The sequence below is a fragment of the Canis aureus genome, chromosome X (genome assembly GCF_053574225.1).
Source record: "Canis aureus isolate CA01 chromosome X, VMU_Caureus_v.1.0, whole genome shotgun sequence".
In the NCBI taxonomy this organism is placed as follows: Eukaryota; Metazoa; Chordata; class Mammalia; order Carnivora; family Canidae; genus Canis; species Canis aureus.
In genome coordinates, this window is record NC_135649.1 from 93,638,216 (window position 1) to 93,656,915 (window position 18,700).

Here is an 18,700-nt window from a genome sequence, read left to right on the forward strand (position 1 = left end):
TGTGTATGGTGTAAGAAGTGGTACAGTTTTTCCAATACCATTTATTGAAAAGATAGCCTTTCCTCCATTGATGTACTTGCTTCTTTGCCAAAGACTAATTGACTGTACAAGTGTGGGTATATTTCTGGACTCTCTATTTATTCTATTCTCTATTCTATTCTTCTATTCCATTCCATTCTATTTCATTCTATTCTATTCATCTATGTGTTTATTTTTGTGCCACTGTCATACTGTTTTGATTGCTACAACTTGGAGTATAGCTTAAAATCAGGAATTGATAGAATAGACAGCCAGACATGAGCAGGGAACATTTGTTTTCTGACTGTTAAGAAGAGTGGAAACCAAGTTTCAAACAGCTGGGAAAAACCCCAGGGAACACACATGGTCTCTTCCCTATAACCTCCAACCTACAGTAACTTATAGGTTCATTATAATACATTTACATTGCAGTTTTGACACCCCTTTGTGGGGAGTGGCTGCCATGATAGTTCCAATAAGGACCATATAGGGCCATAAAATTTCCCTCCTAACCTGTAAGAGGAGATTCTTAGATGATTTCAGGCAATCCCGGTCAGAGACCACCCTAGCTATGATCCATAGACCTTGCAAGCATAAAAAGGAAAGACCACTCTGGAACCTCTCCCACCCCTCACTGCACCTGTGCGGTTGTCATCTCTGTTCCTGCTCACTCTCCCATCCTGAGAGTGTACTTTTGCTTTAACTGCTATTCAACTCTTGCTTTCTTGAGAGTTTGACTCTGAATTCTCTCCTGGCTGAACTGAAGAACTGAGCTGGGGGCGGGGGACAAGGATGGGACATACCACTGACAGGATCATGATGACTTCAGCTTCATTCTTTCTCAAGATCGCTTTGGCTATTTGGAGTCTTTTTGATTCCATACAAATTTTAAGATTATTTGTTCCAATTCCATGAAAAATGCATTGATATTTTAAAAGGGACTGCACTGAATGTGTAGATTGCTTTGAGTAGTATGGACTTTTAACAATATTAATTCTTCCAATCCATGAGCACAGTATATCTTTCCATTTATTTGTGTCATTGTCAATTTCTTTCATCAGTCTTATATAGTTTTCAGAGTATAGGTTTTTCAGCTCCTTAATTAAATTTATTCCTAGGCATTTTACTCTTCTTGATCCAATTGTAAATGGAATTTTTTTCCTAAGTTCTCTTTCTGATAGTTCATTAGTGCACAGAAATGTGCTATATTTCTGTATATTAATTTTGTATCCTGCAACTTTACTAAATTAATTTATTCTAGTTTTTTTAAAAGGTTTTATTTATTAATTTGACAGAGAGAGAGAGAGAGCTCACGCGAGAGAGCACAAGCAGGGGGAGCAGGAGAGGGATAAATAGGCTCCCTGCTGAGCAGGGAGCTGGATATGGGGCTCCATCCCAGGACCTTGGGATCATGACCTTTGCTGAAGGCAGACACTTAACCAACTGAGCCACCTAGGCGTCCCTAGTTTTAAGTTTTTGATGGAGTCTTCAGGGTTTTCTAAAGATTGTTGTCTTGTTTTTACCAATGCAAAATTTTTGGTTAAGATTTACATAGACGTTAGAACCATATGTTAAAAATGATAAGTTCTATAAGATAAAAATAAAACAAACAAATCAGAATTTCAAATAGCAGTGTAAAATGAGTTACTGATTTACATAGCTCTTGAATTTCATTCAGAAACCATGTGTTACTGATGTAATTTGAAATATATTTGGATTTTTATACTTTAATTTCTTCTTACATTATTTACATTAAAAAAATCTAAGGCATGGGAGCTCTAAAGGCAGCATCCTTTAATTATAGCTTTCCAAATTTCATAGGATATTGAGAGCATCTATGCTGTGAAAACATAGACTTTATAAAAGTAAATTTTTTGGAATCATGATATTAGAACTATCATCCCAGCTGTGCATCAATGGCATTTATTGTATACTGATTTACACCAGAAACCAACAGATTCTTTCATTAGAGTCTTAGCCGACTATTAGCTAAGTGATTTGGTTGGATGAACTACCTTGAATCCTACAAAATACAAACCAGCAAAAGATTAATATATTAGGACGTGAAGTTATACAGAAAGGATGCATCACAGTAAAGGTATTAACATAAGAATAATTGATTTGCATAGAAATAGATCAATTATTACAATTCTTAGCCTTATATGGTTCTAAAAGTCTGCTATTCTTAGACAATTCCTTGAAGGAAGATAGAGAAGTTGCAGAGGTCTGCCTGCATGGCCTCAAGTTTGTGAAAAAAAGCAATAATAATTTCTGACTGTTTTACAAGTTCACACATGTACTTCATCCTAATACTGCAGAAGATATTTGGATTATTTTTCATCTTGTTATGCAACTGTTCCACATTATGCTTTTCAGTTTTAGAGCTTGATTCTGCATTTCTTGACCCTAAGAACCAGCCACCCTAAGAACCAGCACAGAATCTGGCATGAATCACACAAGCCCATTTCTATCAATTTCATTAACATCTGTGTCATATCATTAACCCTCTTGTCATCAGGAATGTCCATTTTGCTTTATGCCAGTGAAATCATTCTAAATCATTAATGCTTGAGATTGAGATTTAAATTCCAGAATGACATTGAAATCCATATTAGAATGTGTTCTTATTTAACTGTTGCTCTAAATTGACTAAAGATCCTACTGCAAATGTCCTATTCTGTTTGGATTAGCATAGAGAATCCATTAATATTACCACTGTTTTCTGAAATAGGTATCATATTTTCCAGGAAATCTTTTTATGAAAATACAGAGTATTAGTATTATCAATTACTGGCTATCTTTCTGTTTATCTATATCCATCTCTCTCTCTCTCTCTCTCTCTCTCTCTCTTTTCTATATCTATCTATCATCTATCTATCTATCTATCTATCTATCTATCTATCTATCTATCTTCTGTCTTTTAGTAGAGTTGACATATGGTGTTATATTAGTTTCAGGTATACACATAGTGTTTCAATAACCTTATAGTCATGCTATGCTCACCACAAGTATAACTGCCATCTGTCACCATGCAGCACTATTGCAATACCATTGACTATATTCCTTACGCTGTACCTTTTATTCCTACTACTTACTCATTCCATAACTAGAAGCCTGTATCTCCCACTCCCCTTCAACCATTTTTCCCATTGGCCTACCTCCCTCCCCTCTGGCAACTATCAGTATGTGCTCTGTATTTATAGGCCTAGTTCAACTTTTTGTTTATTTGTTTTGTTTTTTACATTTCACATTAAAGTGAAATCATATGATATTTGTCTCTTTTTAAAAAAATATTTTTAATGCTAATGACATCAATATATGAAGTGCCCATATAGCCATGCTGTATAATTTATGATTCCTATATCATGTGCTTCATAGAAGAATGTGAGCGATTTTGTCTATGTCAATTATTCTTTACTCTGAGAAGAATCTGAAATCAAATGTGATCAGTCAAAAAATGATTTCGTAAAAAGCAAAACAAAATCCCGACATTTTAGTATATTTATTTCCATCTGATCCTGTGAAATAAAATTTTATTTTTATCTTTATTATCATCAATCCCTTACCTATTTATAAGTAATTGAATGGATGAGGCTTGTTTTGTTTCCTTATTTTGTATTTTTCTTGAGTGGGATAGTCCATAAGCTGATCTTTTAGGTGAGGATTCAATGATATGTGATTAACTGAAGAAATGCTTCCAGGAAAAATAAGTAAAGGAGTAGTGAAAGCAGAAGAAGGGACCAATCACCCTAAATAAGTGTGGCATTTTAGGAAATGTTATTGACCTCAGCCTGATTCCATTGTATTCTCTGGAGCTGAAATGACACCAATGTTTTTCATTTGTTTTTGTTTGTTTATTTTTTCTGAGGCAATAGGGCTGAGCTTTTAAAGTCCCACCCAACACAGCAGTTGACTCTGGGCCTGACCCAGGGGACAATAGTTCCCACCTCTTCTGGTTTTGAGCAGCCCCAGTGCCCTAACTGTAAGTCTCTAAAGAAAGTTACATGTATCCCACATGCTGACCCAGAAATGGGAGCCCACCACAAATAAACAAAATGCTAGGAAATGAGGGTCTAAGAGGAGAGCATCAAAAAATTTGTTAAAATAGTCTTTCTTATTTTTTTTTCTTTTCTTCCCCTCCTCCTGGAAGCATTGTTAAAACCAAAATAACACTTTTGATTCTATGATAGCAATGATGATGGTGTCTGTGAATAAAATGTTGCATATAATCAAGGCAATTATTGTTTAAACACAGTTGGTCAGTTAATAGTATTTTTGATCTATTATTCTGCTTAACATGTACATAAATTTAGTTAATAATTCCTGCTCTCTAGGTATTGTAAGTTTCATTTGTAAATAAGAGAGAACATTAAATTATTGTACATATGTGTTATTTTTCTTTTGCTGCCATAGCAATTAGCTCAAATTCAATATCTTAAAACAATACCACATATTGTCTCACAGTTCTGTATATCAGAAGTCCAATATGGTAGGCAATGTTCTCTGCTCTGTTCCAACAGGCTGAAATCAAGGCATTAGTCTGTACAGTGCTCATCTGAGGCTTGGGTCTTTTTCCAAACACAGAGATTGTTGCCAGAACCACCACAGAATTTGTTCTCTCTTGGGTATAGGACTGAGGCCCATTGTCTTGCTAGCTGTCAGGCAGGGGAGGCTGTCAGCTGTTACAGGCTTCACACTCATAAACCACCCCCACAACATGGTATTTTATTCTTTCTTCCTTCAGGCCAGCAGGAGCCTATCCTTCTGACTTCTGGACATCCAGAGAAACTCAACTGATTAGCTTCTCACCTGAGTGAGGCAGGTCCACCCAGATAATCTCACTTTAAATTAAGCTGACTTGTGACTTTACATTTGTAAAATCTTTTTCCAGGGTTTGAACAACTAGGCGGCTGGAATCCTGAGGCACCATCTTTAGAATTCTGCCTAAGACAGCATACAAATGCAAATTAACACTCAGTGAGGTAATCTGATGCATGTGTTTAGGCTGCAGCGAATAGAATGACTGGTTTGGAGAGATGGCTAAAAAAGAAAACCAAGTATGTGGATTTTGCAAAGAGTCTGAAGAATTTGAAAGGCTGAAAAAAATGGATAATGAATTCTACAAGGAAGGAATTTATGCAAGGGCAAGGAAGAAATAACAATGCAATTATATGGGACATATGCATTTTTAATATCTTTGAGAACTATTTATATTTGAGCTAAAACATTTTTCTTAATTCTCTGATAGGTGAATTAGTGTAACGGTAGGAAGTTCGTGAGATTAATTTAGTCTTAAAATTAATTGATAAAATACATGTATTTATTTTTTTAAAAGATTTTATTTATTTATTCATGAGAGACACAGAGAAAGAGGCAGAGACATAGGCAGAGGGAGAAGCAGGCTTCCTGCGGGGAGCCTGATGCAGGACTCGATCCCAGGACCTTTGGATCATGACCTGAGCCAAAGGCAGATGCTTAACCACTGAAACACCCAGGTGCCTGGATAAAATACATTTAAATAACTTTCCTTCTGTATTATATATATTGATCTCACTTTTTCTCTTGTTTTCACAGACATAAACCATTTGTGTGTGCATGTACACCTATAGGTAGACACATGCATACATCTGCACATACATATGCTACACTAACTGGAACACAAAAAAATTTCCTAGCCCATCAATTATACAGCTACACCATTCATCTAGTTGTGAAATCACTCAGTGAATCATTTTAATAAATACATCATTTCTCTGTTTAATTACAATATCCATCAGCCAGTGTTTGATATACTCCCAAACTGGCAAAATAGATTATGCTTATATGAGGAGAAAGAGGAAATTAAGTCCTTAATAATATGTTCTAGATGTGAACAGAATTTAACATTTTTCATCATGACAGCATCTATGTCTCCTAAAATATTTGAAAGTTTAATGATGCTTTCTTCAACAAGAAAAACTTTTATTAGCTGTCATCCAAAGAAATATGAGGAATGGAATAGAACCTGCCTCCAAATAAAGGACAATCAAATGGCAGAGAAAGTAATCTTCAATTAATAAGAGGAGGGCCATGAAATCACTAAAATCTCAGTGCACTGCATCCTTCAAATAATTATGATGGTGTAAAACCTGGCTAATGTACAATTCTATATCTTAATGTCAATTAGTTAATAGAATAATTCTTGTAAAATTCAATGGACTGGTAGTAATTGGAGAGGATTCGAGGACAATATTGAATCAAGGATACAAGTGCAAGGGTTAAAATTCAGAATTTGGTTGATAAGAGGAAGCCTTAGAAAATAATTGACTATTTTGATCTGTTGTGATTAAGCCCCTGTGTCTGTGAACTATTAATTATATTTTTCTTACTAAGGGATATTATACTATAAAATATAAACTAAAATTTTAATGCATATGGCTTCCTTAAAAAAAAACTTTAATGGAAAAGTAAACCCTGGGTGATATAATTCAGTTGATCCAAAAAGAAAAAAAAATAGATGTCATACATGAAAAAGAGAATAGGGAATTTGTGATACAATAGCTAGGATCCAGATGCCATGATAGCAAAGGTCAGGAATAACAAGTTTTCCATTTCTGGGTTAATTCTGTAATAAGCTATGTTCATTAGCACTTAATACTCAGCAGACACTTAATCTAGATTGAGTTTAAATGAATGGGTTTCACTAATTAGAGAGCATCCCCATCTCCATCTTGATGGTTATTAAAAATGAAGAATGTTTTGACAAAGCACCTAAAGCAGACTGGTCATGTTTATTATCTGAAGGATGGCTTAACATATTCAAATAATCAAGGGTTCTGGAAACTAGAAGTATGCAAAGAAAAAGAATAGGTTAACCAAAAAATGCTAATAATTTTAGTTATTTTGCAATTATAAATACTAAATGTAATACATTCCCTGAGTAACTTACAAGCACATACAAATATGTTCTATTTGGACAGTACTTATCATATACCCTTATGTGGTTTACATGCAAATCAATTACTTTTGATTTAGTTAAAACAAAGTTCAAGTATTGTTATAGACACTCAAATATAAACTTAAAAAAAACTGGCATTACTTTTCTGGTTTTAAAAGTAGTATATAATCATTGTAGACAATTTGAAGATTCCGAAAAATGAAAGATGATTAGTTCATCATAATGCTGCTTTTCTGAGATATCTACTATTAATATTTTAATATTTTAGTATTTATCCTCTGTACATGCTTATCTATCTGTATGGTGCCTGTGGGTACATGCAGATATTGAATATAAAAATATATATGTGTATGTAAGCCAATTTGCTCTTCAAATTTTTATGGAAAGTTCCTTCCACTCATTCTCATTCCCCCCAGGATCCTCTACAAGAATATATGCCACTCTCTAAGGAGGTATTTTGTTTCCTACACCCCAGATACCTTAGGTCAAGAGGTGAAGTAAGCTTTTTAAAAAATTCCACTATCCCACCTCCATTTTTATCTAAATTCTCCTGTTGCATTTGCTCTCAAGTCATCTGGTTCCATTGCTCTCTACAAACTTCATTCCTGGAATCAACCAACTTCATCTCTTTGTTCCATTCATTGAATGCCTAGCTCCATATTCACTTTTGTTATGTTCATGCTGATTCCTACCATACCCTAAATGGCTACAATTTTCAGGACTTTATTTTTTTTTAAAGATTTTATTTATTTATTCATGAGAGACACACACACACAGAGGCAGAGACACAGGCAGAGGGAGAAGCAGGCTCCTTGCAGGGAGCCCGATGTGGGACCCCATCCTGGGACTCCAGGATCATGCCCTGGGCTGAAGGCAGACGCTCAACCAGTGAGCCACCCAGGTGTCCCTTCAGGACATTAAATAAACACATTTCTTCAAACTCTTAAGTGTAAATGTCTCTTATCTATGTTCTACTTAACCACTAATTCCATGGCTGTATCATAAGCTCTGTCTCCCCCCAAACTGCTCTACTTCTGACATCACACATTCATACTTCTATGCCATGACCCCAAACACTTGTCCTCTCTCTCACACTGGAGAATTCCCATTTTACCTACCCTCTGACCTATGAGTCTTTTGCTTCTAACTTCATTTCTTTCCAAGTTAGACACAGTTATCTGTCACTGTCTCTCTTGATAGATAGTACCTGAGACCCCTTGCTTCACAGTTTTTATTCATTAATTGTCCGGAAAAGCCCCACCCATGGATTTTTGCAAATCTAGACCTTTCCCCAGCTGCTGAGAATGAGGGAAAATTCCCTATGTATAGATTGTCAAGGTCTTTTTTTTTTTTCTTAAATAAAGATTGTATCTATTCATGAGAGACACACAGAGAGAGGCAGAGACATAGCCAGAGGGAGAAGCAGGCTCCTCTCAGGGAGTCCAATGTGGGACTTGATCTCAGGACCTGAGCCAAAGGCTGATGTTCAACCGCTGAACCACCTAGGCGTCCCTAGATTGTCAAGGTCTTAATGTTCAGTGTTGATGGAAGGTCTCCGTATTCTTATCCAGGTTTCTTTGATTGTCTTACACTTGCTTCTTCAAATTTTACCACTCTTATTAAATATTTTCCACCCTCTGCCACAATCTCAGGGGAGATGTCCTTTTCTCCAAATTTTAGAACAAATAGAGACCATGGGGCAGGAAGACTCTCAACTTCCAAGTACCAAACTTGAACTGGAACCCATGATCTGTCCTTTGGTACCTGTCACAAAGTAGGAGACTGTTACCTCAGGGTACTCCTTCCCCTAATGGAATGAATACCTTTATCCAAGGAACTCATTTCAAATATCCTTTCTTACCCTTGATTTTCAGCTTCTGCTTCCCTTTAGGCTTCTTTGGGAGAGTATCCAGATATGGCAGTAGACAGGAAAGAGGTGACCTTATTCTGTCAGTGGACGGGCTCATTCCCAGTCAGGAAAATGGGATGATTCAGGCTATACATGCCCAATCTACTCTCCAAATTTATCAATCAGATAAGATAAATCACTCCACTTCCAAAGAAGAGAAAAAAAAAAAAAAAACAAAACTAGCAGAAGGAACTAGACAGAGTACATTAGCTCCCTCTAACTGGAAAGAAATGTCAGAAGTGAGAAAGAAGCATTTCTTCATTATATTTTTGTAACTTGACTGCTGAGCAGCATTTGATAGTGTGACTATTCTCTCTTCAGGCTCTCTCTGGGCTTCCACATACTATAGGTCTCTTCCACATACCCTAGGTCTCATCTCTGACTGTTCCTTCTGAGCATCCTTCATGAGATTCACTCCCCCTACCTGTCCTCTAAAATTCTTTATGTCAAAGTGAATTCTCTTCTAGCTCCTTTTCTCTTCTCCCTTTCATAGTTTCAACTATAATCTGTGGGCTATATCTCCAACCTAGACCCTATCCAGAGTTTCAGAAAACTATATTCAACTGCTTTCTGTATATCTTTCATTGGACTCCCACAGGTACTTCAACAGCAACATGGCACAAACTGAACTCCTGTTTCTGAAATCATCCTCTCCCTCCAAATGCTCTGTCTTTGTGTTTGTAACTACTATCTATCCTGGTATCCAACAAGAAAACTAAGTTCCATCCTGAACAAAATTGTCTCTTCTCCATTCCACTTCCAGTCGCCCAAGTCTCATCCCTTTTGTCTCCTAAATATCTGTCAAATCCATTAACTTCCCTCCCTCTCTACTGCAACTTCCCACATTCAGACAACCCTAATAACTTCCCAGGATTATCACAAAGGTCTCTAAACTATTATTTTGTCATCTACAATGTTCCTCCCTTTCCCAAACGATCCTTCACACTGGCCATAGTGGTCTTTTTAAATTGAAAATCTAGTCTTGTCCTTTACAAGCCTAAAATGCATCCATAGAACTCCACTGACATTAAGAGGAAGTCTAAGAGGCCCCAATATCCAGTGTCATGGTCCCAGCCAATGGCTTCATTCTCATTTTTGGATATCTTTCACTCTATATCAATGCCACATTACACTTCCTTGAATTCTTCTAGCATTTATATTTTTGCTAATGGTCTTTCTTATAACTGGGGCATTTTCACCAACCACAACCCACACTCACATAGGAGATCCATTCCTTTGCAAGTAGGGGATTGATTGATTGATTGATTGATTTTTAAAGTTTTATTTATTTATTCATGAAAGACACAGAGTGAGAGACAGAGGCAGACACATAGGGAGAGGGAGAAGCAGGCTCCATGCGGGGAGCCCAATGTGGGACTCGATCCCAGATCCTGAGATCCCAGGATCACAACCTGAACCAGACAGGCGCCCAACCGCTGAGCCACCCAGGCGTCCCTCATGTAGGGGTTTTATGTTTCTCCGGTGTACCCTCATAGTTCTGCAATTCCGCTGTCATGGCCCTTAGCCACACTGTGATTTAGCTTTCCTATTATCCATATCAATTTTAACTATTAATATTTATAAGGTCAGTGAGAACAGGAATCATATCTATCCTCTATGCCCTTGAATCCACAGTGCTTAGCACAGTGCCTGGCATATAAAAGGTTCTCAATCAATACTATAGAATGGATAGTCTGAATTATGAACCATCAGGAAGGTATATTAGAGAAATACAATTTATAAGGGAGTAGATTTTATGTAGAATAGTGTATTTTGAGCGATGAAAAGTTGATTTTAAAGTAATTTATTGAAAAATCCTGTTGACAGGATAGGAAGTCTATTTTTATTTTTTAAGATAAGAGGTTAATTTATTTCCATTTTTTCTTTTAAACATTTCAGTATAATTAATGTATAGTGATGTATGTGTTTCAGATGCATAATATAGTGATTCAACAATTCTTTGTATTTCTTAGTGTTCATCACAATAAGTGTACTATTAATCTGCTTCATCTATTTCATGCATCCCCCCACCCACCTCTTCTCTGGAAACCAACAGTTTGTTCTTTATAGTAAAGAGTCTTGTTTTGGACACTTTTCTCCTTTGTTTATTTCTTAAATTCCACATATGAGTGAAATCATATGGTATTTGTCTTTCCGTGACTCATTTTTCTTAGCAGTATGTTCTCTAGGCCCATCTATATTGTTGCAAATGGCAAGATCTCATTCTTTTTTATGGCTGAGTCACATTCCTATATATATATTTTTTTCTTTATCCATTTGTCTGTCAATAGACACTGGATTGCTTCCATAATTTGGCTATTGTAAATAAAGTTGTAGTAAACATAGGAGTGGATATATCTTTTCAAAACAGTGCTTTTGCATTCCTTGGGAAAATTTCTAGTAGTGGAATTATTGGATCCTATGGTAATTCTATTTTTAATTTTTTGAGGAGTCTCCATACTCTTTTCTACAGTAGCTGTACCAGTTTGTATTCCCACCAACAGTGCACAAGGGTTCCTTTTTCTCCACATCTTTACCAACATTTGTTATTTCTTGTGTTGTCGATTTTAGCCATACTGAGAGATGTGAGTTGATATCTCATTATAGTTTTGATTTGCATTTTCCTGATGAAGAGTGATTTTGAGCATCTTTTCATGTGTCTATTGACAATCTGTAGGTCTTCTCTGGGGAAATTTTCTGTTCATATCTTCTGTCCATTTAAAATTGGATTATTTGGGTTTTTTGGCTGTGGGTTGTATAAATTCTTGATATATTTTGAATACTAACCCCTTATCAAATATAACATTTGCCAATACCTTCTGCCCTTCAGTAGGTAGTTTTTTTGTTTTGTGGATGGTTTCTTTTGCTGTGCAGAAGCTTTTTATTTTGATGTATTCCCAGTAGTTTATTTTTATTTTTGTTCCCTTTGCTTTAGGAGGCAAATCAAGAAAAATATTCCTATAACCAATGCCAGAGAAATTACTGTCTCTGCTTTATTCTAGGATATTCTGATTTTAGGTCTCACATTTAAGTCCTTAAGCCATTTTGAGTTTATTTTTTGTGTATGATATACGAAATTGGTCCAGTTTCATTCTTTTGCATGTTGCTGTCCAGTTTTCCCTTTTTCCCATCATATATTCTTGCCTCCTTTGTAGAAGATAAATTAACCATATAATTGTGGGTTTATTTCTGGGTGCTATTCTGTTCCATTGATCTATGTGTCTATTTTTTGTGCCAGTACCATACTCTTTTGATTACTATAACTTTGTAGTATATCTTGAAATCTTGGATTGTGATATCTACACTTTCGTTCTTCCTTTTCAAGATTGCTTTGGCTATTTGGGGTCTTTTCTTATTCCATACAAATTTTAGGATTATTTGTTTTAGTTTTGTCAACAATGATATTGGTACTTTGATAAGCATTGCATTAAATCCATAGATTGCTTTGGGTAATATGGACATTTTAACAATATTTGTTCTCCCAATCCATGCGTGGAATGTCTTTCCATTTCTTTGTGTCAGCTTCAATTCCTTTCATTGATGTTTTACAGTTTTCAGAGTACAGGTCTTTCACCTTTTTGGATAGGTTTATTCCTGGGTATTTTGTTAATTTTGGTGCAATTGTAAATGTTATTCTTTTTTGAATTCTCTTTCTGCAACTTCATTTTTAGTGTATAGAAATGCAACAGATTTCTGCATATCAACTTTGTATCCTGTGACCTTACTAAATGTATTTATCAGTTCTAGCAGTTTTTTGTTGGAGTCTTTTGGGTTTTCTATATATAGTATCAAGTCATCTGCAAATTGAAAGTTTTACTTCTTCCTTGCCAATGTGGATGCATTTTATTTCTTTCTGTTGTCTGATTACTGTGGCTACGACTTCTAGTACTATGTTGAATAAAGTGATGAGAGTGGTCATCCTTGTCTTATTCCTAATATTTCAGGAAAAGCCCTGTGTTTCACCATTAAGGTTGATGTTAGCTGTGTTTTTCATAGATGGCCTTTATTATATTGAAGTATGATCTCTCTAAAGCTACTTTGTTGAGAGTTTTTATCATGACTGGATATTATATTCTGTCAAATGCTTTTTCTACATCTATTGAAATGATCATATGGTTCTTATCCTTTCTCTGGTTGATATCATGAATCATGTTGATTGATTTGTGACTACTGAACTACTTTATATCCCAGGAGTAAATCCCACTTGATTATTGTAAATGTTTTTTTTTTAAGTATTGTTGGATTTGGTTTGCTAATATTTTCTTGAGGACTTTTGCATCTATGTTCATCAGAGATATTGACCTGTAGTTCTTTTTTTTTTTTTTTTTTTTTAGTGTCTTTAACTGGTTTTGTTATCAGAGTGATTCTGACTTCATAGAACAAATTTGGAAGCTTTCCTTCCTCTCCTATTTTTTGGATAGTTTGAGAAGAATAGGTATTAACTCTTCTTTAAATGTTTTATAGAATTCACCTATGAAGCCATCTAGTCCTGGGGTTTTGTTTGTTGGGAGTTTTTTGATTACTGATTCAATTTTATTAACGGCAATCAGCGTGTTCAAATTTTCTATTTCTTCAGGATGAGATGAAGTTATATATATATATATATAGTATATAGTATACCTATGTCTATATACCTATATCTATATATATCACAATTTTACAAACATTATCAAAATTAAAAGGATTTCCTAAAAAACCCTAATATATTCTAATATACTAGGAAGGAAGAGTTCAGATAGTATAATATAGTGGCAGAGCAGATGAAAAGTTACAGAATCTGGATAAAAATTCTATGTCATGTGTTAACCTCACAAATTTGCAACATAACTTTATCTTTATCTCTCAGAGCCTCAAATTTCTTATCTGCCATTAAAAAAATATGTGTGCATTGGTAGGGAGGACAAGAGGATATTAATAATGTCTGCTTTATTTATTTTGTGAGAACATGTAGACTATAAACACCTGGAAGATGTTATTATTATTCTCATTATTATTGCTATTATACGTGTTATTGCTTTTTTACTATTTTCCCTTTTTCATAAGATCTTTCTACAAAAGCAAATGAAGAATTGCAATACAATAAATAGCATTAAAATATGAATAAAATCTGTGTTTTTCTTGGATTATTGGGCAAGAAGCCTATGGGTTAAAAATAACATCCATTTGGGAACTATTTCTAAAGATGTACATCATGACTTTTAAATACTTCGAGATATCTTTAGAAATATGTGTAATAGTAATCACTAATATATATTTAGTGTTTTCCTGGTAATGGTGCTATGCTATGTGACTTACACCCATTGTTTCACTTCATCCTCCCAATAACTCTGAATTGGATAACCTCACTAAGCCCACCTTACAGATTAAGAAAACGTATTCTAGAAAGATTGAGAAGGTTATACTTACAGCTACCATGATCTGGATGGATACAAGATTGCCTGTCTTGTGAAGAGATGGCTCTGCATGGGTGTGTATACTTTGGGATGAAATCTTACTTTGGTCTTGAAAATATTGTTAACTGAGAAATGCTCTGTTTCAACTGAGGTGCTTAATTTGGATATAAAATTATTTTGAATCTGAAGCCGTTTTTGCTTCTGTCATGTCTGCAGCTAAAGTTTTATTGAGGCTATTTAGGAATGCTAAGAATTTTCAAGATGTTTTAAATGTAGTTGTAAATAAAAACGTATTTCAAAGGGAATGCTTCTACATACTATTCAGATGATAAGAAAAATTAAGCTGCTTTGTTTGTGGAGATTCACCTGCTTTCTGGGCATTTCTATAATAGCTTTGAAAAGAAATATATTTCTCTCAAAATACAGTTAATTGACCCAGAATTTCTTCTTAGCGAACAGAAGAGGTAGAATGGGATCTACTTGCCTTAACACAAGAATGTTTTACAATATTCAAGGAGCTTTATGTGACCTACATTTATGAATACTTGGTGTGGATATATTAAATGAAAATATGAATTTGAAGGAAAATATATCATCAAAGCAAGAAGTTCTTGGATCCATGGAATCCATTTTTTTTTTAAGAAAAAAAAAAAAAAGGTATACAGTTTCTTTCAGAAGCTTTTAAATGCAGCTCAGTCCTGCTTTAGTCACTTTGGCCCCATAGATTTCATTCTTTTTGTATTCCAGAGACAATAAGAAGGTGAATATTAGATCTTTCACCAAATCACTTGCCCTGTGTCATAATAAAATATAATGCATTCTTTAGAATTAAAAGAAATACATTAAATATTTTATTCTAAACTATAAATTATGAGAGGGTTGTTAATAAGAGCAAAAATCTGCAAATATAAATTGTTGAGTACATGCACTTTTTATTTTTTCTGAACATCTGATGATTTAGGTAAGCACTGAAAAACTCTAAGCTTCAGTTTCCTCACTTGTGAAATGAAAAAGTTGAACTATAGCTAAAAGTCCATTTATATATGTAAAATTTAGAAGCTACGCATTTCTATATTAATAAAATATCAATCTTAGATATGTGCATATGTGTCAAGTAGACACATAGTATTAATGAACAGGGAGACTTTGCTTTTTTTTGACACTGTCTCCTCTGTCATGACACATTCACCTACCTTCATTTGGATGTTGTTTTATTACTCAGCATGTCAAAAATAATTAAATTGCATTGGTCTTATCAAGTCATGTATATTTGTTGTTAATTCAACTAGGAATTTAGGTGCATTGATAGTTACAACATAGCAGGTATGGTATTTTGTCAGAAATTTTCTACCATCATCTTCACCTCTAGGGTAATTTCCTGGCACAACAGAGGTGAGTCTTGATCACTGTAAATGGAAAAGCTATATTCAGAATTTCTACATCTATGTTTAGGAGCAAGCTATACTGAGCTGATTTTATGTTTCCTATTAATCTTTTCAGTTTTTTAATAAGCCAAACCTAATTCCATAGAATTCATTAGTTAATATTTGAGATTTCTATATAGTGAGAAATTTAATATAGAAGATATCTTAAAAATTTAAAGACTTCATTATAAAATTACCTTAGCCTGATAATTTTTCAACAATTAATTCTAACTTCAATTTTATGTTTGATTTATCAAAAATTTTACCTATTTTAAGTAAATGTTAATGAATTTCTTTTATTTGGGGAGAAATAATTCATTGGGCATTCAAAATTCATTATTCAACAGTTGTGACTTAGTGTCTCATTTTAAAAATTATTCTTTGTGCAGTTATGTTTTTTTTTAAATCTAATACAGGGAATGACAGGGAGGAATTAGAAATATTTTATTATTATAATGTACTTGTACTACCTATGAAGCAGTATAGTGTTATTTGAAAGTGGACTTAGGTTAGTTGTAAATGTGTATTATAAACTCTAGGACAACCACTTTAAAAAGTAAAAAAAAAACCACAATAAATATAATTGATGTGCTAAGAAAGGAGAGAAAAAGCAATCATATAAAATTCTTAATTAAGGGCAGCCCGGGTGGCTCAGAGGTTTAGCACCACCTTCCACCCAGGGCCTGATCCTGGAGACGCTCCAGGATCGAGTCCCACATCAGGCACCCTGCATGGAGCCTGCTTCTCCCTCTGCCTTGTGTCTCTGCCTCTCTCTCTCCCTCTGTGTCTCTCATGAATAAATAAATAAAATCTTTTTTAAAAAATGCTTAATTAAGGGGCACCAGGGTAGTTCAGTCAGTTGAATGTCTGACTTTTGGTTTTAGCTCAGGTCATTATCTCAGGGTCCTGGGATCCAGCCTTGTGTTGAACTCTATGCTCAGCAGGGAGTCTATTTGAGATTCTCTCTCTCCCTCTCCCTCTGTCCCTCTGCTCTGCTCACTTTCTAAATAAATGAATGAATCTTTTTAAAAAAAAGTTTTTAAATAAAATGCTTAACTGAAACCATAAAAGGTTACCTCACACTTGTTAGAATGGTTATTATCAAAAAGACAAGACATAACAGGTGTCAGTAAGGATGCAGAGAAAAGAGAACCTTTGTGCACTGTTAGTGAGAATATAAGTTGGTGCAGCCACTATGGAAAACAATATGAAGTCCTCGAAAAATTAAAGATAGAACTAGCATATGATCCAGAAATTCCACTTCTGGGTACCTATCTGAGGGAAGCAAAATCACTAACTCGAAAATACAGCTGCATCCTCATGTTCATTGCAGTATAATTTACAATAGCCAACCAACATGAGAGCAGCCCAAGTGTCCATCGACAGATGAATGGATAAAGAAATGTGGTGTATATACACACAATGGAATACTATTCACCCAAAGAAAGGGAAATCCTGACATTCATGACAACTTGGATGAATCTTGAGGACATTATGCTAAGTGAAATAAGCCAGATAAAGAAAGACAGATACTCCATTAAGAACTTTTTTTTTTAAAGTTAGCCTTTTGTTTGTTTTTAAAGATTTTATTTATTTATTCATGAGAGACACAGAGAGATCGGCAAAGACATAGGCAGAGGGAGAGGCAGGCTCCCTGGGAGGAGCCCAATGAGGGACTCAATCCCAGATTCCAGATTCCAGGATCACACTCTGAGCCAAAGGCAGACGCTCAACCCCTGAGCCACCCGGGCATCCCACCATGAATAATTTATACAAGGAATCTAAAATAGTAAACTCATAGAAGTGGAGAGTAGAATGGTGGTTGCCAGGGCCTGGAGGAGGGGAAAATGGGGAGAAGCAAAGGATACAAAGTTTGTAATGCAAGATGAAAAAGTCCTAGAGTACTTATTCTGTGTACAATATAGTGCTTATCATTAATAATATTGTATTGCATAGTTACAGGTTTGCTAGAGTGTAAGATTTATGTTAAATGTTTTTATCACACAAAAATAATAATGAGGGCAGGAAGAAACTTTTGGAGGTGATGGAGACATATATGGCGTAGATTGCAGTGATGATTTCATGGATGTATACCTATCTTCAAAATCATCAAGTTGTATACATTAAATATGTCAGTTTTTTTGCATAGCAATCATACCTCAATAAAGTGGTTTTAAGAAAATGAAATAGAATGGTGTTTCATACAAATCCTTTTAGGTTCTAATTGCCTCATTCCCAGAGATCATGCATGCACTCCAGGACTGCTTTAGTCTGTTCTTGGCTAATAGTTTAGATAACAGGATATAGCTTATCTCACCCAATTTGATTTTGTGTTATTTGGTTATTTTTGCTTGTTAAATTTGGTTGTTCAGTTGTAGCTATCGTCTTGCATTATATTCCAAAATTCACACACAAAATATATTGATGGCTGAAAAATTGTTTTTTGAAACACAAGAGAGATAAAAAAAAAAAAAGGATAACATAAACACTCCAACTCAGACTGTTAATATAAATAGAGCTATCACATGAATTGAAAGGATAAATTTGTGTCTGATTAAACAAGAAGATTTTTGTTTATAATGATTTTACAGAAGAAGCTAGAAAAGAAAAATGTGACAAGGAATATAGTAATAAATATCTGAAAAATAGGTTTAATTGGATTGGTAATCAATTTCTTCCAAGTATTGTCTGTTATAAAGTTTTGTCAAATATTGTCACAATTCCATCACAAAGTTTGACATTTTCAAAAACAGGGATCCCTCTGGTAAACCAATGAGGTTTCCTCAGAGTAGTATTAAATTATGCTTTATAAAATTAAATTGATGCTTTTTGTTGCTAAACATAGGGGAATGAGACCAAAACTACAGAAGCATATTGAGAGGTATATGAAAACGCAGCAAAAATAAAATGAAACAAAATAATATTAATACATGGATTTCATATTGGAGAAGAGCTTACAATAGTATTTCCAAAATATGATTGTATAGAAGCAAAATTGGTGAAAGCATTTTCTTGAATG